This window comes from Mixophyes fleayi, chromosome 12, assembly GCF_038048845.1.
Source record: "Mixophyes fleayi isolate aMixFle1 chromosome 12, aMixFle1.hap1, whole genome shotgun sequence".
Taxonomy (NCBI): domain Eukaryota; kingdom Metazoa; phylum Chordata; class Amphibia; order Anura; family Limnodynastidae; genus Mixophyes; species Mixophyes fleayi.
Window position 1 is genome coordinate 11858981 of NC_134413.1, and position 27654 is coordinate 11886634.

General features: G+C 39.7%; 1 long non-coding RNA gene across 1 annotated transcript in view; it reads right to left on the reverse strand.

Moving 5' to 3' along the window:
• The window catches only part of LOC142108876 (uncharacterized), a 109122-nt gene extending 83025 nt beyond the window's left edge, over positions 1 to 26097 (reverse strand). Inside the window, exons 1-2 of the long non-coding RNA XR_012680240.1 lie at positions 25903 to 26097; positions 9937 to 10022 (exon numbers count right to left, since the gene is read on the reverse strand). This is a non-coding gene — a long non-coding RNA (uncharacterized LOC142108876). The remainder of the gene's footprint in view (positions 1 to 9936; positions 10023 to 25902) is intronic.
• Between the last annotated feature and the right edge of the window lie 1557 nt (positions 26098 to 27654).

The following is a 27654-nucleotide window of genomic DNA, read 5'->3' on the forward strand; positions in this document are numbered from 1 at the left end:
ACACTGATTTACTCAGAAAGAGAATCCTACTGCTATACCTAAAGTAAAGCATTGTTCAGTCTCACAAACACTACATCGCAGATAAGCATGTAAATTAATTGTTTTCTGGTTGCTCGTTGACTTCATATTTTGAAGGTGAAATTAATAGGTTTTTATACAAACGATCTATATACTTTGTATCACAAAGAAACATGAAAAGAGGCTGGTACAATGACTGTTGCTGATATTTTTTTTTTGCACAACATTTTTATTATGGCTCACATATAAAGTAATGAAATATGTATACTCAAACTGGAGAAACAATAATGTAACAGGAAATATCCCAACTAAATGTATTCTGCAGCCCAACTTATAACTCCTCACTGTTCTCCCACCCTTTGAGCACCAATTGAAAGTAGACATGCTACTATTTGCATATATAATTAAGTGGAGGTCGTCATTAACAAATACTGAAAACATATTTGTTAATGACCGGTAAGAAACCTCTTTGGATATTGCTTTGTATGACTTGCCAGTCCTACATATATCTCTCCGGTATCAGAAGAAGGAGCTCTACTGGCCATTATTTTAATGCAAGGAGAAGACTTTATCATCAATTTCTTAGTATGCGAGGGTCCTTATAATCCCCATCATTAGTACACAAATAAGATCTACTCCTTTTTGAAGAGAATATAATTCTGGCACAAACAGCAGAGCAGCTGTTATATGAGGAGAACTTTGTTACCAACATTTTTGTAGTATATTTTTTTTGTATGCATATGGATCCACTCCTATCTTTGAATGTGTTTTGGATTCATTATTTTGTCCTTGGATATGACACAATTTTTATAGACACCATTGGTATTTTTTTGCCCGGGCATGTTTCAACATATTTCACCAATTTTTAGGAATTTATGTGTATAAGTATGGGGATATCATTTTATGCCTGTTATTTTTATTTTTATTATCGCCATAGCATATCTTAGCTCTTATTGCTTTGTTTTAGTTCATTAAATCGAACCTTATTATTGGTCCGTACGCATTTATGTATGCAATTAGAAGGGCGTGGACATCATAGATTTTCCCAGCGCTCTACTGTGTGTATATATCTTTTCTGATTAAAGACCTGATGAATCGTGGTTAGAGCTGCAGGGTTTTTCTATGTGACACGCTTGCCACAGAGTGTATTATATTGGTCTGCTACCGCCGTGGGCGATTCCTTAGGGAATCTTGTTTCTGTTTGTTGCTATGGCAACAGCATCAGGACTACTGGACCTCAGAAACATTTTGTCCGAACCTGTTGTGCCTTGCTTGCGAGTGTCCCGGCAACTGCATCAGAACCACTAGCGAAACTACAACTTGGTAGTTGAATGTCTTTATGCAACTTGGATAAAGAATGGATAGTATTAAGTATTGCATTTGAGGTATAAAAGACACAGGGGTGCTGTGGAGGTTATTTTTGAAGTGTGGTGGTTATTTGGGGTGTTGTTTTAAAGTATTTACCAGATATAGTTGCAGCGGGCAGCACGGTGGCTAAGTGGTTAGCACTTCTGCCTCACAGCACTGGGTTCATGAGTACAATTCCCAACCATGGCCTTATCTGTGTGGAGTTTGAATGTTCTCCCCATGTTTTCGTAAGTTTCCTCCAGGTGCTCCGGTTTCGTCCCATACTCCAAAAACATACTGGTAGGTTAATTGGCTCCTAACAAATTGACCCTAGTCTGTGTGTGTATGTTAGAGAATTTAGACTGCAAGCTCCAATGGGGCAGGGACTGATGTGAGTGAGTTCTCTATACAGCGCTGCGGAATTAGTGGCGCTATATAAATAAATGGTGATGATTGATTATAGTTGTTTTTGCCATCTGTAAAGATACAGTTGTATCCTCTCTCTCTTTTCCCTGTGTGATCCCCTTTTGGGCTCCTGTCCTAATGTCCTTAGTATTCTGATAGGAGAACTTACACATATACATTCACATGTTTTCAGGAACTTATGAGAACATAATATATGTGTTTCCTCACTAAGGACTTTCTCCTGACGAAGTCCTTAGTGATGAAACGTGTAGAGGTGATCGTGGATACATTCTAAGAGCTGTATTGGTATGATGTCCTTATTTGGAGATTTGATGCCTACAGCCTTATGATTTATGCCTGAAATCCTTTATATTCTGGTACGTGCAATTTTACTGTTTTGAATAAAACATTTTACTTGGATATTACACCATGGAAGCGCCCCTGTCTGTTTGATGTTATATATATATATATATATATATATATATATATATGTATATATGTAGATAACAAGATGTAAACACTGGCGCTTAATGCAGTATTGTATATATGAAATAATGGAATTCAAACCCACATATACACCTCCTCCACATGAGGAGGCAGCCTTCCTTCAAAACTCTAGCTGGTGAGGCCGAAAATGGATATAATAGGATATAATATAATAGGTCCAACAATTGTTGGACACCAACCCAGAGACTTGTATTACATCCTTATGCCTATTTAATTTATGTATGTACCCACCTTGTTCAGTATAATCTGCTAACATCACCAATGCGCCCTCCTTCTGTTGTACCTATTAGAAACGTTGTGTATCGAGAGGTTTTAGAACAGTAAGACGATGGAGATTAAGGATGTGGCGATGAAGATGAAGGATGAGGTGATGGAGAAGAATGATGAGGTGGTGACATGTGGACAAATCCACGTTAAAAAAGGGCGCTTACGTCAGGAAGTAACGCTCTTCCCCTGAGGAGGCCTGGCCTAGCCCCAAATGCATGACAAGAACCTTTTTAACACCTTAAGTAGCTTGATTTGACTAGAATACATGAGTATCATGCATGGGTTAACTTGTTTATATATATATATATATATATATATATATATATATATATATATATATAATTTGTCTAGCGCTGCTCTCCACCTTTATATGTGTGTGTTAAAACACTAGGTGCCAGTAAAGAGCTACAACACAACAGATAAATGTACAAATATGCATTTGATGTAACTATATCTTACTATCTATATATAAAAGTCTAATGCTGTTCCTTACCTTGATAAATACACACTCAAAACACACAAACAAATTTGGTAAACTTTTTGCAAATGACTCTTTGTGTACTTGGCTATTCCTAATGACTAGTTTTTCCAATTTTTTGGGGGCTTATTTTGTTTGATTTATTTCGGTTTATGGTGTGGCAGTTACCATTTGCAATTCAAAATTTGCTTGATTTGCACTTAGTGGTAAATTAATAGGAATATGCTAATTAATTTAAGCAACAAAGTGTAACCTAAAAGGCAAATATCTGCTGCGGGAGTAACTGCACAGCAAGAATCAGCGAAAAAGACGGAGGGCAGAGCGGAATAAAGCCAGACGACAAACTATTACTGATGACCAAAGAGAACGCGAACGTGATCGTCATCGCTATGCAAATCTGACTCCTCAGCAAATTGTCTGTCACAGAGAAAACAATCAAAGGGCGATCAGGACATGGGTGATATTACGTCAATGCTTACAAAGTCAGCGAATAAGATGCCGCCTCATTCTTGACGTCGGTAACTTGCATGAAACAAATATTAATGCTCATAGCTGTGGTCCCATGAACAGTATTTGTGACTTTAGCCACAAGTCAAATTGGATGCAAAAGGGTCCAACATGATCTTACTCTTATTTTTTTTTCCATCATTTTGAAAGGCTTTTAACTAGTAAGTAATAATGATCAATTGATTTAGGTACAGCAACTTGAATACAGTATATTTTTTTACCAACCTCACATATTTGAGAGCGAAACTTGGAAGCTCAAGATGTATCAATAAATCCACGTTTTTAACATTACAGTTCATGTATTTTTGGATGGGGCTGTAGGGTGTGCGGGGGAGGGTGCAAAAAGGATTCCCCATACCCAAAGACATCAACGGATAGGTTAATGTGGCCGTTACGGTATTAGACAAGCATTGCAGTGTGCTGTTTATCCAAAACAATTGAGCTCCGACTGTGCATAGAAAATAAATAGAGATATTACTTACACCTTACACATATTTTGATTTTCGGAAAAAATATTTAGGAAGTTAACTGACCTTTATAAAATCCGGGTAAGTTGTACAGCCTTAGGTATATAAAGTACTTTATTAGAAAGTTTTGCTTTTCACTCGTGACTGCTGTAAGGTGTTTCTCAGCCCCAGCAGTCTGCTTAGCTGAGTTTAAATTCATACACTATAAGCTGCACACTGGATACTTTTTTGCTATGATAAAAAAATAAATATATATATATATATATATATACTCTTTAATTTAGAACAGGTGCTTGCTGAGCACACAAAACAATATATTCATGTAAATGGAATATGCTCCTGTTCTGTGCAAAAGAAACGAAGGTCAGCTGAAGAACATATTGAATAAGCTAAATTTATTTACATTTTTGCTTTAACTCCCTATGCCCATCTGTTGCCAGTCTCATTGTGTGCCCAGGGCTGTTGGGGCATTTCAGGTAGCTTTCTCTTGCATCCTTAATGTCGGGAATAAGAAAAACACTGCTGAGCCCTTTGCAGAATGTGAACGACACAAGTTTTGTGCTCCTGAGTGAAGTGCTTGTTGTTCATTTCTGTTTTCGCCAGAGGGGACAGTTAGATAGCAAAGGAGACCTTGGGTACTCTAAGCTCTCAAAAAAACAAGAACTGAATGGAATAAAAAAAAAAAAAATCATTCAATCTTTCGAAAAGAAAAAAAAAAACATTCCTTTCCCTTCTGTTATTTTGGAAAGCGACATATTTACGGCTCCTTTAACATTTTTTCTCCTGTGAGAGACGGCGGCCGGAGAGCCAGTTCAATTGCGGGAAATATTAAAACATTATTTAGCACCTGTTCCGCTAGTGTTGCATATTAAAAAAAAAAAAAAAGTAATTGTTCTTCAGAAATAGGCCCCTAAGATTTCCAGCTATAAAAAGCTACTGGTGACTCACTGAAAGCCTTGGCCACCAACAGCAGCTCAAGGGCTGACAGCAACCAAGCACAACTTGTAGCCTTCCATAGGCCTTGATGTTGTTTTCTTATTGCTCGGGGACATACAAGAAATATAAGAGAAATAAACTACCATACAGTGTACGAAACAAGCCTGCCAGGCATACATGATTTACTGACACACACGCACATGCAGTTTAATATATTTTGTGAATCGCAAATTCATATTACACGATTTTGCAACACTGAAATGTTTTTAAGGCGTGGAAATGGCTGTACACTGCTCCATAACGGAAGAAATGGTCCTAAAAATATTAGTTTAATCTCTTTATCTCATTTTAACAAGCTCACTCTGCAAAAGAAAATTTCGGCTTTGCACAGGTCTGCAGAATTAGAAGCAGCCCGTACTTAGCAAGGATCATCTTTACCGCGCAGAGCTACTGCCATCCGCCGGTGCAAACGCCGCCATCATGATGGCATATTTCCTTCTCTTGCGACATCAATGACGGAAAAGTTTGTGCAAATGTTTATTGCAAATGCACAAGCATGAAACAAAGTGTTGATTTGAACTGTGAATGCTAACATTAATGCACAAGTGAGACCATGATGACTTGTATGTGTATATCTACACCTAGATACCTATTTGTGCTAAGTATCATCATCATCATCATCACCATTTATTTATATAGCGCCACTGATTCCGCAGCGCTGTACAGAGAACTCACTCACATCAGTCCCTGCCCCATTGAAGCTTACAGTCTAAGTTCCCCAACATGCACACACAGACAGACAGAGAGATACTAGGGTCAATTTTGATAGCAGCCAATTAACCTACTAGTATGTTTTTGGAGTCTGGGAGGAAACCGGAGCACCCGGAGGAAACCCACGCAAACACGGGGAGAACATACAAACTCCTAACAGATAAGGCCATGGTCGGGAATTGAACTCATGACCCCAGTGCTGTAAAGTACAGGGAATAATGGTGTTTTACAGAGGTCAGTGTGTTGTAGTGAGGGTGTAATTTGTCTAAGGGCAAAATGGTTAAATATAAATAAGGCAGGTAATGCAACAATACTGTTTACAAATCTATGCAGCAAATGCAGCGCACATATGAATGAACAGTAGTCTGGGCTACTAAAATTCACTGTCACAGAGAACACCTAAAGGCTAATAATGTAATAATATGTTATATATTTTGGTTTTGGATCTGGATTAACTTTGTGTTTCAGTTTTACATAAACCACCCTCGCGTGTTTTGGTTTTGGATCCCAATTTTTTCTAAAATCCCAATTTTTTTTTGCTAAAATCACATAATTTGGCTCTTTTTTATCCCTACATTATTACTAACATAAATAATATTAATTTCCAATCATTTCCAGTCAATTGTTGTCAAGTGGCAAGAACACTGCTACCCCTGTTTCTGTATGAGCAATGGCACTGAGCAATGACCCTGGAGACTGGAGAGTGACAAGAACACTGCTACCTCTGTTTCTGTGTGAGCAATGGCACTGAGCAATGTCACTGGAGACTGGAGAGTGACAAGAACACTGCTACCCCTGTTTCTGTATGAGCAATGGCACTGAGCAATGACCCTGGAGACTAGAGAGTGACAAGAACACTGCTATCCCTGTCTGTGTGAGCAATGGCACTGAGCAATGGCACTGGAGCCTGGAGAGTGACAAGAACACTGTTACCCATGTTTCTGTGTGAGCAATGGCACTGAGCAATGTCACTAGAGACTGGAGAGTGACAAGAACACTGCTAATCCTTTTTCTGTGTGAGCAATGGTACTGAATCTCCTGGGGAAGGAGATATTTATGGAATCCAAAACCCCCGAGATCCGACAACGCAACAATGACGTTTTGCCTTGATTCAGATCCGAGTATGCTCAAATGTAACGAGTCGGCTCGCGAGCCTACTCGGATCCCCTAAATTCGGGTGGGTTCAGTTTTCAGAAAACCGAGCCTGAGCATCTCTACTTATAATGCTGTAGGCATGTGGCTGATTGACTTATTTACATACCATGCACTATGATTATCCTGATCCTTCAGTGGATGTTATTTGTTCTGCAGATTTTTGCCAAATCAGGACCCTTCTCTATTAATGGCGAAAAACATATTTTTTTTTAAAGATGGACTAGCTTAGTCCCAACCCTACTGACATAATTCTATGGCACGTCAGCTCTCAGATAGAGATGGAGAAATGTCATCTCCATAGCCTGTATTCTCAAACTACCCTCCCAAAGCGCCAGGTCTTCAAATGATTTCATAAAGATTGCCCAATGAACGATTTCAAAAAGATTTCCCAATGTCTTAAATTGCCTGTATCTACCCAAGAGTCAATCAAAAGGATCATCTATCCATTTAGCCACACGTGGCTTGATAAAATCAAGTGACAGTTGATCATTTGTCTCTTGGGTCAAACAGCCTGATCACTTTCAGCTCCAATGTAGGCCCTGACTGGTGGAGGAACATGACCATACACACAGATGCATATTCGTCATCTTCCGATAGTGTCATAAATCTAGCATCGCATGCTGCGATATTGGTCCAATTTCTCAATATCGCCTGTCACCTAACTACAGTATCACAAATTCGACATTGAGGAAGCTTGAAGTCCGAAGCAAATCTGTAACATGACTTATTTTTTCAGCAAAGTAATAAAACTGTACACTTTTGTTTATACAGATTTTCACTTTTATGTGCCACATTTTCCTGATTTACAGACAGTAAAAAGCGATTTAGACTTTTTCAAAACCACAAGAGATGGACTTTTAAAACTTACAATCAAATATATTTTTTCCGAGTTGATTTTTATTAATCACAGGGGAAATTTGAAGACAACCAACATATTATTTAACACTGCCCTAGATAAGAGAATAGGCAGAAAACAAAATAATATCCTTTGGAGATTTTTCTAAAGAGGTCGGAGTTGACGTGAGTTTTTTGCTTTTATAAATCTAATATCATCCCCAACCAAATAAAAATGTCAGATATTCGTATGTTGGTACTATTGAGATGCAATTACTGTAGGTATAATATCTATACCCCCCCCCCCAAACACACACACACACTGTCCCCCGAGCCTGGCAATTTAAATTTCCCAGCTTCCCCAGGCTTCCAACATTCAATTCTTGTGTCTTTCAGAATTCTGTAGACAGTGTGCACTGATAGAAATATTACCCCAAGGTGGCAGGGGCGCACGCAGGGGGGGTTTCTGGGTCCCATCCCCTCCACTAACGAAATGCCCCACATAGCAGCACTGTACTATATAGCAGCCACGGCGCTGTCAAAGAAGCGTCCGCGGCACTGCTGTATTATATACAGCACCACCGCGGACACTTCTTTGACAGCGCCGCGGCTGCTGTATAGTACAGTGCTGCCGAAATGGAGCTGCTGCTCTCTTGGTTTCTTTTTTTTTTGGGGGGGGGGGGGGGGGGGTAACCCCCCTAAAAATCTTGGGGGGGGTTAGATCAATCAAAGGAGCTCAACTATTTTTATCTTATTTTGAACTTGTGATGTCAGAATAAATAATTTCTCCTAATTCCACACGGAACACAGACACAGTTTCTAACAGAATTAAAATCAAATCAAATTGGTACTGGGCAAAAAATTATTTTTGACTTGTTAAGACATATACAGTGCAGAATGTGTTTTTTTTTTTTGACTGTTGACAGATGTAATTCCCTAATGAGTTTGCAGATCACCATATGTATGGATGATGCAAACCTAAGATATTTCAGATGCAATTTTAATGTTATTAATTATAACATTGAAAAATATGATAAAGAAGAAATAAATAATAGAAACATTTATAAGGCAAAATAGACCATACAAGCAATGTGGCGAGAAATTGGGTGGGCTTCAATGGTTGGTTTTACCCACTTATACAGGCGCGGGCTGGGAGATAACAGCCCGGGGGGGCGCACAGGCGGCCGCATCACATGACACGGGATGCTGCACTTATATAGGGATATATAATGATTGGTATCAAAAGCCAGCTGCTTGTCACTCTGCCATCATCATAACTGATCTTTCTTCTGTCTCATGCAACCATTAATGAATTAGCGCATCCTTTTATAGTTTAGTTCTAAAGGATAAAATTCCAAACATATAAACATATACTCAATTTTGTTTTCCACTGTAGCCTATTGCAGACAAAAGCTATATGTATATTGGTCTGATGTTATTCAGTGTGTCAGTGCTTATAGCAAATTTAACCTCCAAATATATACAGATATATTTTCAACCCTTTTCTTTTTTAGGTCATTGCAAATAAAGGCTATAAGGTCTTACAAAGGTTTTAGGGACAGGGGGCTCTTCTTAGTTCCTTCAACAGAAAACTAGAGGTAGATATGGCACATTTGGTAAAGCTTTACCCTGGCCACACAAAAATATATTAATAATAATGCACACCTCCTAGCAAAACATTATTTGTCACATAAACATGAGCATGTTCCTCCATTCCATCTTATAATTTATTTGGTCAATACAAAACCCAAAAACAGAGAATGAACACCGAGCATTGGCATGTTATTCTGCTTAAAGCCCCCTCCCTTAAATCCCCCTTCGACAGAAGTCATTGTACTTTGTGCTGATAGGTCTTATTACATGACATCCCTGCAACTCATCATGAATACGATAAACAGATGTATAGGAAGCTGACAATTGTGGGACACATTTAGACAGGCCATGTCATCAGCTAATAGGCAGATAGAGTACAATGAACAGAAAAAATACTACAATTGTACAGTACTTGAACTCTGAGAAATTGTGTGTTTTAGAAACTAAACATAAAGAGAGAGATGGTTTTCTCCAAGATGATTATGGTCCCTGTGTCCTTTGCCTCACCACCCACCCCAAAACATGGAACAAAATCAATCAGATAGCATCATGAAAGTCTAGTACAAAACATAATAATGTATTTGCCTTCTGAAATAAAGATACTGCACAAAAACAAGCATATAGCAAAAAGTTGAGAACAATTAACATTACCTACAGCTGATTGTTTTTTCTTCATTGAATAAAAGGACCTGTAAGTAGGTACAGAACCAGTGGTGGGTGAACCTTCAAATGCCAAACTGAAAAGACAAAAACACAGTCATTAGTTCTAACAAAAACCTTAGTAGATGTCCCCACAAGAAGTGCAATGTAATGCATTACCTACAAGTCAGTCTGACAGTGAATGTATGATATTGCACATACATATATAAGGCAAAGGGAATGTATTATATATATGTTTCAAGTTATATTTTCAGAGTTTTGTTTTTTATTTATGTGTCTAAGATGAGAAGCACATTCTTAGAGTAGGGCCAGTAACACAGGATCATGCCTTATCAGCATGCACTAAGCCAGTGGTTCCCAAACCTTTTCAGTTTGTGGAATCCTTAGAGTCTCCATAATTATTTCAAGGCAGCCCTTCACGTTCACACTGTGCCCCTTCATCTTCACATTGTGCCCCTTCATCCTCACTCTGTGCCCCTCCATCCACACACTGTGTGCCCATTCATCCTCACTCTGTGCCCATTCATCCTCACTCTGTGCCCCTCCATCCACACACTCTGTGCCCCTTCATCCACACACTGTGCCCCTTCATCCTCACACTGTGCCCCTTTATCCTCACACTGTGCCCCTTCATTCTCACACTGTGTGCCCATTCATCCTCACTCTGTGCCCATTCATCCTCACTCTGTGCCCCTTCATCCACACACTCTGTGCCCCTTTATCCACACACTCTGTGCCCCTTCATCAACACACTCTGTGCCCCTTCATCCTCACACTGTATGCCCATTCATCCTCACTCTGTGCCCCTTCATCCACACACTCTGTGCCCCTTTATCCACACACTCTGTGCCCCTTCATCAACACACTCTGTGCCCCTTCATCCTCACACTCTATGCCCATTCATCCTCACTCTGTGCCCCTCCATCCACACACTTTGTGCCCCTTCATCCACACACTCTGTGCCCCTTCATCCACACACTCTGTGCCCCATCATCCACATACTCTTTGCCCCTTCATCCACACACTCTGTCAGGGCCATCTTAACAACATTATGGGCCCCCGGGCAAAGCAGTGCACCTGGGCCCCTAGATATAGATATAGATATAGATATATAGATGTATACAGATACAGATACAGATATAGATATATAGAGATAGAGATAGAGAGATGTACTTGCTCAGTGAGCATTGTAGTTTTTTTTTTGCAGGTTTTTTTCTTTTGCAGGATTATTTATTCTAATTTAGAGCCGTGCCTATGGGGCCCCTTTGTCCGTGGGGCCCGAGGGCAGCTGCCCATCGTGCCCAATGGAAAAGATGGCCCTGCACTCTGTGCCCCTTTATCCTCACACTCTGTGCCCCTTTATCCTCACACTCTGTGCCCCTTCAACCTCACACTCTGTGACCCTTCAACCTCACACTGTTCCTCTTCATCCTCACTCTGCCCCCTCCTTCATTCTTTTGCCCCTCCATTGCTGTCTCCTATCACCATTTCCCCTCTGTTTCTTTACTTACCATACTTGATCTTCTTTCTTCTATTTCTTCTGTCTTCTCTTCTGTCTTCTTACCAATCCGGCCGTGCCTGGGACCCAGCATCCTCCTTTCTCCTGCTGCTCCTCACTGAATATATCGGACGTGATGACGTCACGCCCGACATTCAGTGAGAAGTGAGGAGGGAGGATGATTTTTTTTCCTGGCCGCGGCACCTCTGTGAGAGCAGCGCGGCACCCCTGGGAGCCGTGGGGCACACTTTGGGAACCGCTGCATTAAGCTGCACAACATCATCCCCAGATTTTAGTTACCAATTTCTCAGTTTACGTATAGAAACTAAATAAAGTTATCTTTAAATGGTGCAGTAATCACTGCAGATAACGCATGGCACACATTTAGGATTACAATTGAAAAACTCATAATCCTTAAATACAAGTGTTGACATTTGTGCATATTAAATTTATACCTCATACTAGATAATTTTATCTGACATTTTGATTTTAATCTTCAAAAGTGATGAAGATTGTTAATGAAAATTCGGTGCACATTTGAATTCATCAGTTACCATGACAACCAAGGCAAATGTTTTTTTGCGAACACAAAACAGGTGGCTGGAAATTCTACAATTAAACTGTTTGGAAACAGTGTTTAGTAAGGTTACGGAGATGCTTGGCTGTTTCACAATTTTCAGAAATAATTAAAATGTAAAACAATCAGTTGTTTGCTAAGAAAGAACTAGGGCCAGGCTGAGGCACATGCAAGGGAGGGAAATGTTTTGGATGAAGCTAACTGTCTTTTAATTGGCGTGTATCACACTGATTGCTATTTCCACATTTCCTTCCCCACTATCACAGGGTATAAGCCCCTGCCTGCTGTCATTTCAGTGCTGTCAATATGGAAATAACAATTAGCTGTAAAACAACGTAGGAGAGTGAAGACTGTAAAGAAGTCTTGGCACTCTTGGTGGGATTTGTAAATTTATCAAGGACTAATGTTGAAATGTATGCCACCAGCTTCCCATAAACCAATTGAACTACATCCGGTCTTCACCAAGAGCAGCCCCTATTTCCCATTGAACTCTATGTACTCTCTAGCACTCAGTTTCCACCAGGACTTTGCAATAGTTTATTTTGTGCATACAAACAGAATAGTAAAGACTAGGGGCCTGATTCATTAGTGATCTTATCTTCTGCAAAAGTTAAGATGCTTATTCTAAGAAGAAACAGGGAGATAAGATTGAAGTAAAGATGGATTTTTCATCTTAACTTAAGAAATTATTCACTTAAGCAGTGGATTTTGCTTCTTATCTCACTTTTCTGGGCATGCACAGAGTGGATTTGCTTAAGAGAAGCAAAAAATGGCAGATAAGATCACTAATGAATTGGGCCCTAAATCCCTATCTAGAAACATAGATCATTTCAGGTAAACAAATGAAGGAACCAGTAATATAAATAGCAATAGCAAGAATAGTCATAACCAATCCAACAATCAGGGCAGGTGGCAAACAGAATTGTTGGGGTCACAATCCAAGGTCAGGGCAGACAGCAGACACAGAATAGTCAGAACAAGCAGCGTCAGAGAGGATTTATGGATGAACGCAAATATTTGCAAGCCTAGATGGTGGAGTCTGCAGGAGTGCAGAAGTTTGCACCATTTAATTGCAGGAGTTTAGAGGATAAGAGTTGGTCCTTGCTGAGTGCAGGCTAAGCTCATGAGTACACTGCTTTGTAGTAACATACAAAAATGGGATTTCATTGTGTGAGATGAGATTATTTAAAGGAGAGAAAGAGTTGGAGAAGGCACTTTTAGGGGTGAGGTCCCTGCTTTGTGATAGGGAAGGCATACTTTTTCCTGTAAAAAACAAACCCTAAAAAAGGTTAAATCAATGAAGGGGTGGTCCTTTAGCCGGTTGGACCTTTAAAGTGATTTTTCTCTCTTTCAACCATATATATTTTAAAGTATATCCACAATTTTGATTGATTTTTGAGGAAAGTTCCAAATATGTGGAAGTGGACGTGCACTAGAGAACAAGTAGGTGCCACAACGCAAATTTAGCATTTTTAACAGTTCGTACCTTAAGAACTGTAACTTAACTGTACAACAGATCTATTTTAGTCTTATGTGCATAAAAATATACCACTTTATTTTAGGAGGGGGAGGGTGAAGCTCACTTAAACATTTTTTTTTTGTTTCTGTAATTTTTGTTTTTTAGAAACATAAATCACACATTTTGTGGTCAATTATGATGCTACGGCAAGCTTGAAAGAGGGTTTTGGCCAGATTAAAACGCTTTCTACGAGTCCCAGCTGAGTACTATCTATTGCTCTTTGCAGCCTTAAGCTGCCTTTAATCTCTCAGCTGTAAAGAGCTCTGATTGACTTTCCTGCCTATCTGCTACTATCCCACAGGCATATTGTATACTAAGGAAAATAATGTTAATTTCATTTTCAATAGGATGCAATCCAGAGAGGAATATTATATTATTCATGTTAAAAAAAGACCTTACATTTAATTTGTGCAAGTAGGAGAGATAAAAGTTAAAATGTTCTGTTCAATCATAACGAGGTAGAATACTTTAATGGCTAATTGCGTGGGCTGCCTGCAAAAATGACTTGTATTTCACATCTACTAAACATTAGAGATGGTACAATGTTTCTTTGTTTTAAGGTATGTTTGACTAGGGTCAGAGAACCTATTGTACTCATTATTCAAAAATGGTGACACAAATAAATTAGAGTACAGTAAATAAATGATGATGATGATGATTATTTCCGCTCAGAAAAATTCCTTCATATCCAAGTGTAGGTTTGTAGACGAAGCTCACAAACCAATAATAAACAAAATTAATGTAATATTTATTAAACTATCCATTATTTCTTATTAAAGAAAGACTGTCCTCAAAAATATGTATTATTATTTTTGTTTTTATTTATTTTTTAATTATAAGGCTCCACAAGGGTTCCCCAGTGTCGTACATGGCAAAATAACATAAGCACAAAAGTAGCATAATTAAATAAATAAATACATACAATAAATCTACATAATTACATTAACCCCTTCATCGCTGAGTCTTTTTTGCCACTTTTTGAATTGGTCACATTCCGACATCAATATCAGCGATTTGTTTGTGTGGAACCCACATTTTATTCTTAGTTTTTGTTTTATTTCAGAAGACTTTGAATTTTCAGATAATACTATTAGATTCCATGTATATCTTGTTACTGCAAATCAAATCTACTGTACCAAAAAATATAAAAAAAAATAAAATAAATGAATTTACCAGATAAGCCCCATCCTTCCCCATTGACCACCAACAAGACATCGCTATGACGAATGGGTAAGTGCGATTTGAACTTATTTGATCCCCCTGTGTGCTAAGGATGAGTTCCACTCGTCTTTAGCACTGAAGGGGTTAAAACCCACAAATTGACATAATTGCATAAGGAAAACACTATCATGTATAATTTCTAGTTACAGTACTTATGCATTTAGAATAAGAAGATAATAGTTGTTACATATTGTTTATACATTAAAATTACTTTTTTTATTAATACTTTATTGTTACAATAACATTTCTATTTACTAGAGATGCAGTGGTTATCCAAGTAGCATTTCTTATTTCTTACATAGCTTCATGATGAGATCAGTCTCATCCTATATATTATAATTGGACACCACTTGCTCCTTCCAGTTGCCCTCTGGTGGGTAACTTCAACTAATGTAATAAAAACATTTAAAAACACAAAAGTTACACATATAATCAAATCAGTCCTGTTGTCCCTTCACTCTCATGAAGGCATGAACAAAGCTCTACTATGAAAAGAAAACAATTAACATTTTATTTTTGTAATATTGATAATATGACACCACCCTACATTTAAAAATATATAAAACAGAAAAAAACAATTTGATAGTATTATTTTATCATATCTACTTGCAGATGAACATCTGTCTTTTATCATTTAGAGTAGTTGATGTATTTGCTTCTCTATAAGCGATATACAGTGGCCTATGGCAGCACAGTGGCCTAGTGGTTAGCACTTCTGCCTCACAGCACTGGGGTCATGAGTTAAATTCCCGAGCATGGCCTTATCTGTGTGGCGCTTGTATGTTCTCCCCGTGTTTGTGTGGGTTTCCTCCGGGAGCTCCGGTTTCCTCCCACACTCCAAAAAAACATACTGGTAGGTTAATTGGCTGCTATCAAAATTGGACCCAAGTCTATCCCTCTCTATCTGTCTGTCTGTGAGTGTGTGTATATATTAGGGAATTTAGACTGTAAGCTCCAATGGGGCAGGGACTGAAGTGAATGAGTTCTCTGTAAAGCGCTGCGGAATTAGTGGCGCTATATAAATTTATAATGATGATATAGAGTTTTTGTCATCTATTTAAAAATAAATTTAGTAACACATTGTATGAAGATGAAGAGATAACTAAAATTGTCATTAATGTAAAAGAGTTCTACTAGCAGCGAATCGCGTCATTTTGGCCCCACCCACTGCTGTGAAATGATGCAATACTGTCATCACATCACAGGGCGGGGCCAAAATTATGTGATCTGCTACACCATGCCACCCTCTACACACATACTTCTACTACCCTCTGGGATTCTAGCAATCATTTGTCTAATACATTTTTGAAAATGATAGCTAGAATCTGATTGGTTGCTTTGGGCAACACCTCTTACTTTTGCTTTTTAGAAGGACCAATTCATTTACCCCTAACTCTATAAACTAAATGAAACCGGGAGCAAAGCAGGATAAATGGCGGGTTTTTTTTTTTTATGCAACATGTAATAATAGATTACATGACATAAGAAGAAAAAAAAAACAACAAAACTACTGTTACTAACAAATTATCAAAGCGTCAGTTCTGCATCTTTGAACAAAAAAAAATCTGTCTCAGCAGAGCTTATTGTGCGTGAAGAATGGGTTAAAGAAACATATAGAACAGGATGTAATTAAATACGTGTTAGTATAAGTAATGTTAATTTGTGCAACTTTAAACTGGCTCCATGGGGAAATAACCAATTCAATGGGATCTTAACGTCAACGCATTTCGAGCATGTCATCTTGATAGTGTATCATCTCCAGAAATAGTTTATGTGCTTATTATGCCAGAAATAAATAAAAAAAAAAATCTAAAATGCAGCATTTACTTTGTACTCACAAACAGTGGCCAAAGGGAATATATTTAATATGAGAAAATGGATGACAGCTGGTAGCTTCCATTTGAGGATTGCTTGCAGTTTATTTTTGATACATTGGTATCTTGGCTCAGTCCCTACAGAAAGAGTGAAACTCAAGAAAATCATTTTACAAAAGTCAAAGTGACAGAACAATTATTGGTAATTTACAACAACTCTCTGAAGTGAGACAATATTTCTTTCCCCAAACAAGGATATTTTTTTTTTTTTGGCTACAAGACTTGCATTTTTCTATTAACTCCTTGACTGCTAGGTATACTTCCCATCAGGCCTGTTCCCGGCTGCAGCATAGGGGGAACGGCCATGTCACAAATGTTAAAAAAAAAAAAAAAAAAAAATTATCTATAATATAAATGTCTAGTGGCGTGTGTTAGTCTGTCTGTGTGTGTGTGTGTGTGTGTGTGTGTGTGTGTGTGTGTGTGGAAAAAATAAAACCAAGCTGCAGTGCCACCTGCTGGGTGGAGTTATACACTGACATACTAAATTCTTAGTGTGTGTGGAAAAAAATCAGAAAGGGCTGAAATTTGGTATACTAAGATGTTTTTAATTTGTTAATTTAATTTGTTAATTGTTAAAAGTGTTTATAAAGATTTAAAAAAATATATATATATTTCTTGAAGGAGAAGTGACAGTTGGGAGTGGTTGGTGGTTGCCAGGGGTGACAGTGGGGAGTGGTTGGTGGTTGCCGGGGGCTATGGCCCAAATGCATGACAAGAACCTTTTTAACACCTTAAGTAGCTTGATTTGACTAGAATGCATGAGTATTATGCACGGGTTAACTTGTATATATATATATATATATATATATATATATACACACACACACATACACACTATATATATTCATTCAATATATTCACACACATTATATGGTCAAAAGTATTTGGACTCTTGACCATTACACCAACAAGAACTGTAATGACATTGTGTTCAAATACATATACTTTAATATGGAGTTGGTCCCCTTTTGCAGCGATAGAAGCTTCAACTCTTCTTGGAAGACTTTTCACAAGATATTGGAGTGTTTCTGTGGGAATTTGTGCCCATTCATTCTGTTGAGCATTTATGATGTCAGGCACTGGACGAGAAGGCCTGGCTTGCCTTCTCCGTTCCAGTTCATCCCAGAAGTGTTCAATGGGGTTGAGGTCAGGGTTTTGTTCAGGCCAGTCAAGTTCTTCCACACCGAACTCATCAAACTATATCTTTGTAGTCCTTGCTTTGTGAACTAGGGCACAGTGATGCAATAGAAAAGGGTATTCCCCAAACCGTTTCCACAAAGTTGGAAGCATAGCATTGTCAAAATGACTTGGTATGCTGAATCATTAAGATTACCCTTCACTGGAAATAAGGGCCCTAGACCAAACCCTGAAAAACAGCCCCATACCATTATCCCTCCTCAATCAAACTAGACAGTTGGCATAATGCAGTCAGGCAGGTAACATTTTACCAAATCGAGACTCGCCCATCTGACTGTCAAACAGAGAAGCGTGAACACATTTCCACTGCTCCACAGTCCAGTGTCGGTGTGCTTTACACCACTCCATCCGACGCTTGGTATTGGTCTTAGTGATGTGAGGCTGCATGCAGCTGCTCAGCTATGGAAGCCCATTTCATTAAGCTCCCAATGCACAGTTTTTGTGCTTACATTAATGCCAGTGGAAGTTCGGAACTCTTCAGCTATGGAATCCGCAGAGTGATGGCGACTTGTATGCACCATCCGCCTTAGCAGTCGCTGACCTCGCTCTGTGATTTTACATATTTTTCCACTTTGTGGCTGAGTTGCTGTTGTTCCTTGTACTTTCTAATAATATCCCTTACAGTTGGACTATCCAGCAAGGATGAAATTTCACAAACTGTCTTATTGCAAAGGTGGCATCCTATCACAGTACCACGCTTGAAGTCCCTGAAGTCTTCAGATCCACCCATTTTGTATCACAAATGTTTGCAAATGGAGACTGCATGGCTGGTGCTTGGTTTTATACACCTCAGCTAACGGGTCTGATTGAAACACCTCAATATTAAACATTAACCAAAGCTGGAAAGAGGGAGTCCCACTCAGATCATATTCAACACTTACCTTTCAAACAGTCTATCTTATCGCCAGTGTCAGGTTGCTAGGCAACCAAGGTGCAATGTTGACTGGTGTTTGGTGGTCACATGATTGCATTGCACTTAGTGCTTTTGGGGAAGTCAGATGACTGGCTCCCTGGTCCATATAGGTTGGGGAAACTGCTGTTCTTACTCTTGCTCTGTGTACTGACCATTGACTTGTTTATAGTATTACTTTCCTCCCGTAATTAATGTTGGCTTGTTTATAGGAGTGCTCTTTGACCTTTGCCTGTACTGACCTTTGGCTTGTCATCTGCTTTATTCTCTGACTACTGCCTGTACTGGCTCTAGGCTTCTCTACTGTTACATGCTTTTGTGCAATTAGTAGCCAGTAATCCCACTGAGACATTCTGTACCCACCGTCGGTTTGGACTAGTCAGCTATTGCATTCTTCCAATCAAGATCTTAGCATTCTAGTCCACTACTGGAAATCCTTTTGTCTACAATACCCGTCTCCTATAGGCCTACACGGAGCCAACACACAGATAAATCTCTGCTACTACAAAATAGGTCTAGGGGCATCCAAGTATCAATAAGCATATTGCGCTTTCTAAATGGCATCTGTGATAGGTGAAGATCTTGTCAAGACTTATCTTGTGTCTGGTGTGTCCTAACACTCAAACAATTTTCTGACTTTCTTTTCCCATCCTCTTTGCAGTACACACAGTGACACAAATATGAATGAGTCCTCTTCTCTATTCAACCTTGTTCAATGAGTCAAGTCAGGAGGTCAAAACTGGAGATGTTAGTTTGGCAGGCCAGCTTGATACATGGGAAGTAAAACAGTAAAGGTAACTAGATTATAGGCATAGGGAGCACAATAATCCGGCAAAGACACCAGATTCAGAGCTTCCTTATATAAGGGAACAGTTTTCACTCATGTGGGCAAGTTGAGTGCCAATTCAGATGCAGGTACACTGCTTGTTGATTGCTTGTATTCTACTGCTGGATAAAATGTGCATAAGATTGTTGCATTTCACTACTGCATGCATGCGCATACACCGGTCATGACATTACCTTGAAAGGAGACAAATCGGAATGTGACCACGCATCTGATCATGTCATCTACTTCTCAAAACTTGCTCTGTTTTGGCACAACTGAATACTTAAAGGAGTATGAAGTTTATGAAGGGGGCATCTTGCAAAGAAAAAATCTACTATCCCAGATAAGGGCTGTGACAAAGTCTCAGCCAAAAACATTATATAATACATAATTACAATTTGTCCATTTGTTAGAGTATAAAAATTATATTATATATAAAAAAAATTATAGCGTTTAAAAAATAAAATAAAATAATTATTTATAAAGAATTCAGATCAACTCAGCAGATACAATGGAATGGAATAACAATCACAATCCATGCAATTACAAAAGTGTTACTCGTAAACAAATTGAAACAAACTAATTTTACCCCAAAAGCAGTCTTCCAATTAATTTAAACTGTTCATGGAGTTCATTGTTCGGAATTCGGAACTTCACAATGTCTCTGGAATTGCTCATTGCCAGGTGACCTGCACTGCAGGAATATAAAATGTAATTATGTTTTTGATGTACAAAAAAAAAAAAATACCCAGAGGCCCGGGAGAAATGTAAGAAACCAGTCTTAGTGAAAAGTGCTTCAACAGCAAATATTTGTGTTTCATTGAAAGTGTGAGGACACAGGGTTCTCAGACCACTCAGACAACCAGTTAGGTGAAAAAAATATAACTATATCATATTATGTAACAACACTCAGACATATATAATATATATATATATATATACACAAATATTGTGATTAACAAAATGCCAGAGGTGTACGGCAACGTAATGTTCAGCACTTTTGATCACTCCACCCAGGTATACGAATAAGTCACTATCTCAAGGATGCTGTCTGTCCAAACCAGCATAATACACAGGACCTTTTGCAGCTTCTTAGGCAGGCATGCTGCTCCACCAAATCTTTGGCTTCTTTCCCTCCAGGTAAGGAGAACGACAGCCCTACTAAAACAGCAGAGTTCACAGCAGCAATCCGATCCCTTTTAGCCAACCAACTTATTTCCTGAAGCAGGATTAAATTTATGGGATCTAGTGAAGTCAAAACTCCTAGTCATTTGAGGAAATCCACACACAGCTGCCCTGGTATCTGTCTTATATACCATTTTGGAACCCCTTCTCCGGGGTGCTATCGATTCACTCACTGTAGATGAAATTTTCCAAAGCATTGTCCGAGTTTTACAGTTATCCAGTAGTGACATAAGCTTTTAGAACAGGCAGAAGAGGTCTTCACCTATAGCTCCCGCCTTTCCCGTAGAGTTAGATGCACTCACAGGTAGTTGGATGCCCCCAGGACTTAACTCAAAGTAGTAAAAGCTTATAATCAGAAACTGGCAGTGCGAAGATATGAGGCAAAGAGAGGTACAACTCCCGGTGAGGAATAATCAGGGCCCAAGCAAAAGGTTGTGGGTCAGAATCAGGTTAGGATAGTCGCGAGTCAGGCCAATATTTCAGGGCTGGAAGCAGATGACGGTAGTCCAGAAGTACAAGCCAACTGGTCAGGGCAATCAGCAAACAAGCGAGGTCCAGGAAATAAGTCAAAGGTTCAAAGCAGAGAATCAATCAAGGGTTCATGGAACAAAGGAGCAGGTACAGCAATATTCAGGGCATGAATGCTATAACCATCAGGGAGGCTAAGCCCACACACCCCTGAGCCAGCACAGATGTGTTACGCTGACGGTCTGTTCACAAACTCACAGAACTAGTAGGCGGAGGTCTTCACCTTTAGCACCCGCCTTTCCCATAGAGCTTTATACGCTCACCGATACTCAGATGCCACCAGGACTTAACTCCAGATGTAGTGTAAGTTTGTAATACAAAACCGTAGTAGCAGGCCAGGAGGCAACCTAGATGGCAGCGGATGGTCAGACAAAAGCAGAGGTCAGAGCTCACTAGCAATACGGCGGGGTCCAAGGTACAGGCAAACAAACCAGGGTCACAGGCATGCAGGCAAGGTCCAATGTACAGGCAAACAAATCAGGGTCACAGGCATGCAGGCAAGGTCCAATGTACAGGCAAACAAATCAGGGTCACAGGCAAGCAGGCAAGGTCCAAGGTACAGGCAGGGATCATACACAGAATTTCTATCCAGAAGGAATACACCAAACAGCACAGGAGCAGGTTAGCAGACGGGGAATTGGAAGCTATAACCGGCAGTGAGGCTCAGACCTCACTGTCTTAAATAGTACTAAGAGCCAATCAGGACAGAGGAGAACTGGGCTGCCAATCAGCCTCAGGAGGCTGCTAATTAATACTAGCTAGAACTGGCATAGGTAATAACATAAACCAGGAAGCATGTGTAAAAATATAAATGAACCAGTTTAAATCATATGACAGCTCCCCCTGGAGTTGGAGGATGTCCCTATACCCTCTACATCTATGCCACAAGGATAATCCCAAAGAATAAAAACAGAGCATAGAAACTAGAGCACGCGCCCAGCTGCTAGATCACGCCACGATGCGGCGTACCGCCATGGCTCGTAACAAGGTGAGTGTGTCAAGTAATTACACTTGCACGCCCGACTCCTGTCAACAGCCTGAGCGAAAGCAAGCAACACATTCTAGAAACCGCCCGGGACGTGAGAACCGAAAGTGATGTCCCGGCTGCCAGGACCTCAAAGCTAATCACTCACAATGGCATTATCCAGCATATTTGAGTTAAATGTGACTATCCAGCAGACAGATATTTCAATACCAAACACATACAATTGTTCCCTGATTATAGAGAGAACACACCCTTCCTAAATATTGCAGGTTACTTTGTCTGAGGCTCAGGCATGGTCATGAATAAATCACATACTTAGTTGCATATACAAGTATATGTAGTAAACAAAGGACCCTTTGACTAGTTAGAACCAAGGGCAGGGAATCCTCCATTTCGCAGGAGTGTTAATGCAATTACTCTGAACAGTCTGAACAATGATCTAATCTGTGCAGCCAGTCTGGCAGAAATACATCTGAGATATTGAAAATAGATCATTTTAAGAGTTATAAGCAAAGTGGGAAATTAAAGGCTAAAAAGTCCATGTTTTTAAAATCAATATTAATGTGAGGAAATCGAGGTACAGCAATGATAGTTTAAAATTAACCCTTTGTTTCCTCACAGAAAGTTTAACAAAAACAAAGTAAGGCTGGGTTGCTTGGACATGTGGTCTCCAATTGAGCTGTGTTTGCCTTCATCATGGGTGGAAGAAAGAAAATATGTGTAGAAGGAGGAATAGGAAGTATCAGAGGTAGTGACCATTGCCTATGGGGAAAATATACTGCAGTGCTAAAACGGAACATGTAACTTACTAACTAAGTGGATCAATCAATCAAATGAAATATACTCAAGTCATTGGGGGGTGAGGTGATCAAATACATACAAAGAAGGAATGAACCACACGTGTTCCCTATAAATAGGTGTGTTTTGTGATTTTGTTTGCTGCATTTCATCTTTTAATACCTTGTTACCAAATTAAAAACTTCTTCAAGTAAGAAATTAGTGTGGTCTTTTATGAGAAACCATTTTATCAACCACCTCATTCTCAACATGATCTATTAACCACTCCCTTCCCAAATATCTATTAACCACTCCCTTCCCCAAAGATCTATAAACCACTTAATTTCCCAAAGATTGATTAGCCATTCCCTCACAAAAGCTATCAACCATTCCCTCCCCAAAGATCTATTAGCAACTCCTTTAAGCTAGGTACACACTACAACAAAAATATGCAATGAGCGATTGTCCAACGACATGAAAAAAAAAATCCCAATTAGCCTGCCGATTTATGTGTACACACTGTACATGATTACCTCCAGATGTCTGCTCTTCCTCTGTCATAACAATCATCTGAATGGTGACAGCAATTTCTGTCGAGCATGACAGGTTGTAAAACAGGCTGCACATGAGAGAGAGAAGAGGAGGAGAGGTACGGGCGAGGGAAGCTCCTGCATTCACCGTTATCTGGGCAGGGTAATTACTTGTTTTAACTTTAGTGCACCTTTCTTGTTAGCAACTCTCCTTCAAGACTGACCGGCAATATTTCAGTGAGAGGTTTCACTGCACATGTCTCTCCCCATTCCCTCCTCCCTGCCCTGCTGACAGGCTGAACCATTGTGCTGCAGTAAAGTCAAGCTTAGACCCCCCCCCCTCTGAAAAGTGATGCTACCCACACAGCACGGGACCAGCACACAGGGCACCATTAACCCTTCCTGCACCTCACAAAGCATGGACAGCCTCCTGCCCCCTGGACACCAACTGTCAAACGTCAGGTAAATAGCTAAATTATCGTTCCATTTCTGCAGAGTGCATACACATTGCAGAATTGGATGGACATTGTTTATAACTGAAAGACATTTTTTAAACAGTGCGACCAATCATCTCAAACGGTGATCTGTACTTTGGAACGATGATCGTTCATCGTTCCAGGGTACACACTACTGTGTTAGCGGGCCAATCAGTCGTTTATCGTCTGATTGGCCCAATAATTGGCTGTAAACAGTGTAGTGTGTACCCAGCCTTACTCTCAAGTTATATAAACCACACCCTTATCCAGACGATCTATCAACCACTCCCTTCCCAAAGATCTATTAACCACTTAATTCCCCAAAGATCTATTATCCACTCCCTTAAGCTGGGTACACACTGAAGAATTTTTCCACCCGACGTGCTATCTCAAACGATTATACCTACGACTGAAGGTCCGATCAGTCTGGTGATTCATCCATACACACTGACACGATTTACCTTCAGATCTGTGCTCTTCATCTGGTCCTCTAGTCCGGAGAATGACAGCACAATATTCATTCATTCACTACTGTCACATTGTCACACTGATTAAATCCGCCTTGTTATAGCTATCCACATGTCCTAACGAATTTCGTTAACTTCTGTGACCCTGAAACGAAATATTCTGTCTCAGAACGAACAAATGAATTATTCCTTCTACAGCACTCTCTACATTTATTCACTCAGACATTCAGTGCTAACATCGGCTGAAAAAAGCCAGACTCTGTAAACTCTATGGAGATGGTCAGCATGAGTGCATTCACACTACATGATCGTTAGGTGATTGATCGGAAAATATTGACCAACCAAATGAGGCGACAATCGTCCATTTGGGCAGACTGTCGACTATCGTGCCACTACACACACTGACCCGACTTTCGAACGAGCGGTCGTATGTAGACTGGTTGAGCCGATTATTGGACAAAAACCCTGTAGTGTGTACTCAGCTTTACTCACAAGATCTATCAACCACTCCCATCCATAAAGATCTGTAAATCACTCCCTTCTCAAGATTTATTAACCATTTAATTCCCCAAAGATCTATCAACCACTCCCTTCCCAAAGATCTATTAACCACTTAATTCCACAAAGATTTATCAACCATTCCCTTCCCCACAAAATCTATGTTTCATTGCATTTACCACCTAAACTCTATACTGTTACTTCGCTTCTGAATGACATTCTTTTTTTCAAAAGTCTAGATTCAATGACCTAGAGTGTGCCAATCAGGCATTCCATGCAAAAACCTCCGTACATTGTTCAGGTAATGCAAATTGGCAATATTCGCTTGAAACAATCTCTTCATTTCTGCACTGCTTCCATGTTCAAGGTAAGATGACACACAGGTATTGTACTACATCTGATAGAAATAACAGCACTCCTAGCGGTTAAAAAAATCAATTACGCGGTAGAACACTTGACTGACTTTTCCAATTAATAACTTATAAACAAAGGATCTCTTAAACATTGTATATGGTTTATTATGTACAACAAGAAGAACTCTACAAATGTGTATCGCTTTTAAATAAGTAATGTTTCAGTGTGAAATATATTACTTGTTTTGCAGCATTTGGGAGCTCTCCTAATAGCCAAAAGTAGGGCAGGCACTTGAATGTAAATTGTGAACTCATCGTAAACTGCATTTGATGTCTCAGAATAGAAGTGTCAGACTTACTGATCAGAAAGAGAAATGAAGACGACAAGAACGGCATGATTAAATTAAATTGTGGTGTAATCCACTTGGGAAAACAGATTTCACTTATGATCTGGGCCCTGGTTTCTGACAGTGCATTCAGACTTTTCAAACACATTCCAGAAATTGCAGTTTAAAAATGAATGATGTTTTACTTACCAAGCAATAAAGAATTCCATAGAGCTCGATGTGGCAGATGTACCAAATGCAATGAATACAAAAGCAGGAGATTTTGTGTATAATCATTTCCATCCTTTCTTTCTTGCATCCGTAATGGAAGATCCTGCAAACTAGAACGATCAGTAAAACCCACATCTACAGTAGTTTATTCCTGTCTTTCTTACATTACAACCATCTGTACAGGCTTTGAGCAACGTCTTAAAGAGGATCTGACATCCTAAAATAAAACTGCTTTGGAGACTTTGAATATTTAAAAAAAAGAATTTGTATAAATGACACTAAGGGAGGAATTAAATTCTCAGCGATATGCCATGGAGTGAAGGGTCTATGAAGACCGTCTGCAGCGATGTAGCTTCGTCACTCTTTCATTATACCCCATAGATGTGTGCAGGAAAATCAGCAATGTTCTAGGATACCCAAAAATGTGGTATCGGTAAATTGTGCGAGGCCTCTATGGAGCTTTGCGCATAATTGAATTTCCACCATAAAAGTTATTTATAACCCTGGAATGCAAATGATTTTCTTACTCTTTTGTAGTGTCCTGCATGGTTTACCATGTTTTAAAGGCGAATACAACCAGAGCCGCTATCAGAAGGGTACGCCTGACACAGCTTTGAGAGACCCGGACATATTAGGGAGCCTGGACAGACCCCACCGTCTGTCTGGGCCCCTTGGTCTGTCTGTCACTTAGTCTGACCGCCTGTCCCCCTCCGCAATGCTGCGGCTCCCGGTCACTAATAGACTGGTTGCGCGCGTGGCGCGGTGATATCATCACCGGGAGCCGCTGCATCGTGTGAACAACAGGTAAGTGAATTGGGCATTTATTATGATTTGGGGGTGGGGGAGTGGAGCATTTATTTTGATAGGGAGGAGGAGGGGAGCATTAATTATGATAGGATGGGGGGAGCGTAGAATTTATTCTGATGGCAGAGGGGGGAGGGAAGCATTTATTCTGATAGGGGAGGGAGGGTAGCATGATGATGGGGGGTGGAGCATTTATTCTGATAAGGGAGGGAGGGTAACAGAGCATTTGTTGTGATGGGGGTGGACTATTTATTCTGATAGAGCATGGGAGGAGCGAAGCATTTATTGTGATGAGGGGGTGAGAGGAGCATTTTCTTTGATCAGGGGAGTGACCAAAGCAATTACTGTGATTTGGGAGGGTGGGGGAGGCTTGTACTGTGATAAGGCAGGGGGTCATTTACTGTAATGAGCGAGGGAGGCCATGTACTGCCAGTACCTGTTTATGGAACAGTCTGACTAGGCTGCAGCCTAGGGAATAAGGCTTTTTGAGGTGCAAAATTGTGACAGGGAGAGGTGCAAACTTAAATAAATTTTAAAATATTAGAGAATAGTGGTTCTCCAAAGTAAAACAAGAAACATGAAGGAAAAATTTAATAAGTTTTTAATCTTGACGCAGTCTCATAGTTTAAAGGCAATGAGTCATCCTTGGATGGGCACTTGAGGATAAGCAAGTAGGAGAGACAAGGATTGTAACAGGCGCAGACATGACAGCCCCTGCCCCTTCCAAATCTTCACTCTCATTAGCATTTGCTCATTCCTCGCTCCGCTATACAGTTGTGATTTTAATGAAACAAAATGAGTGACAAGGATCGCTGTGACCCTTTCAAAACACTGGAACATAAACATTGGAGGAGGGTGAAGGAACCAGGATTTTAAAATAAGCACAAGTTAATTTTGTCTGTGTGTCTGGATTACATTACACAAGCG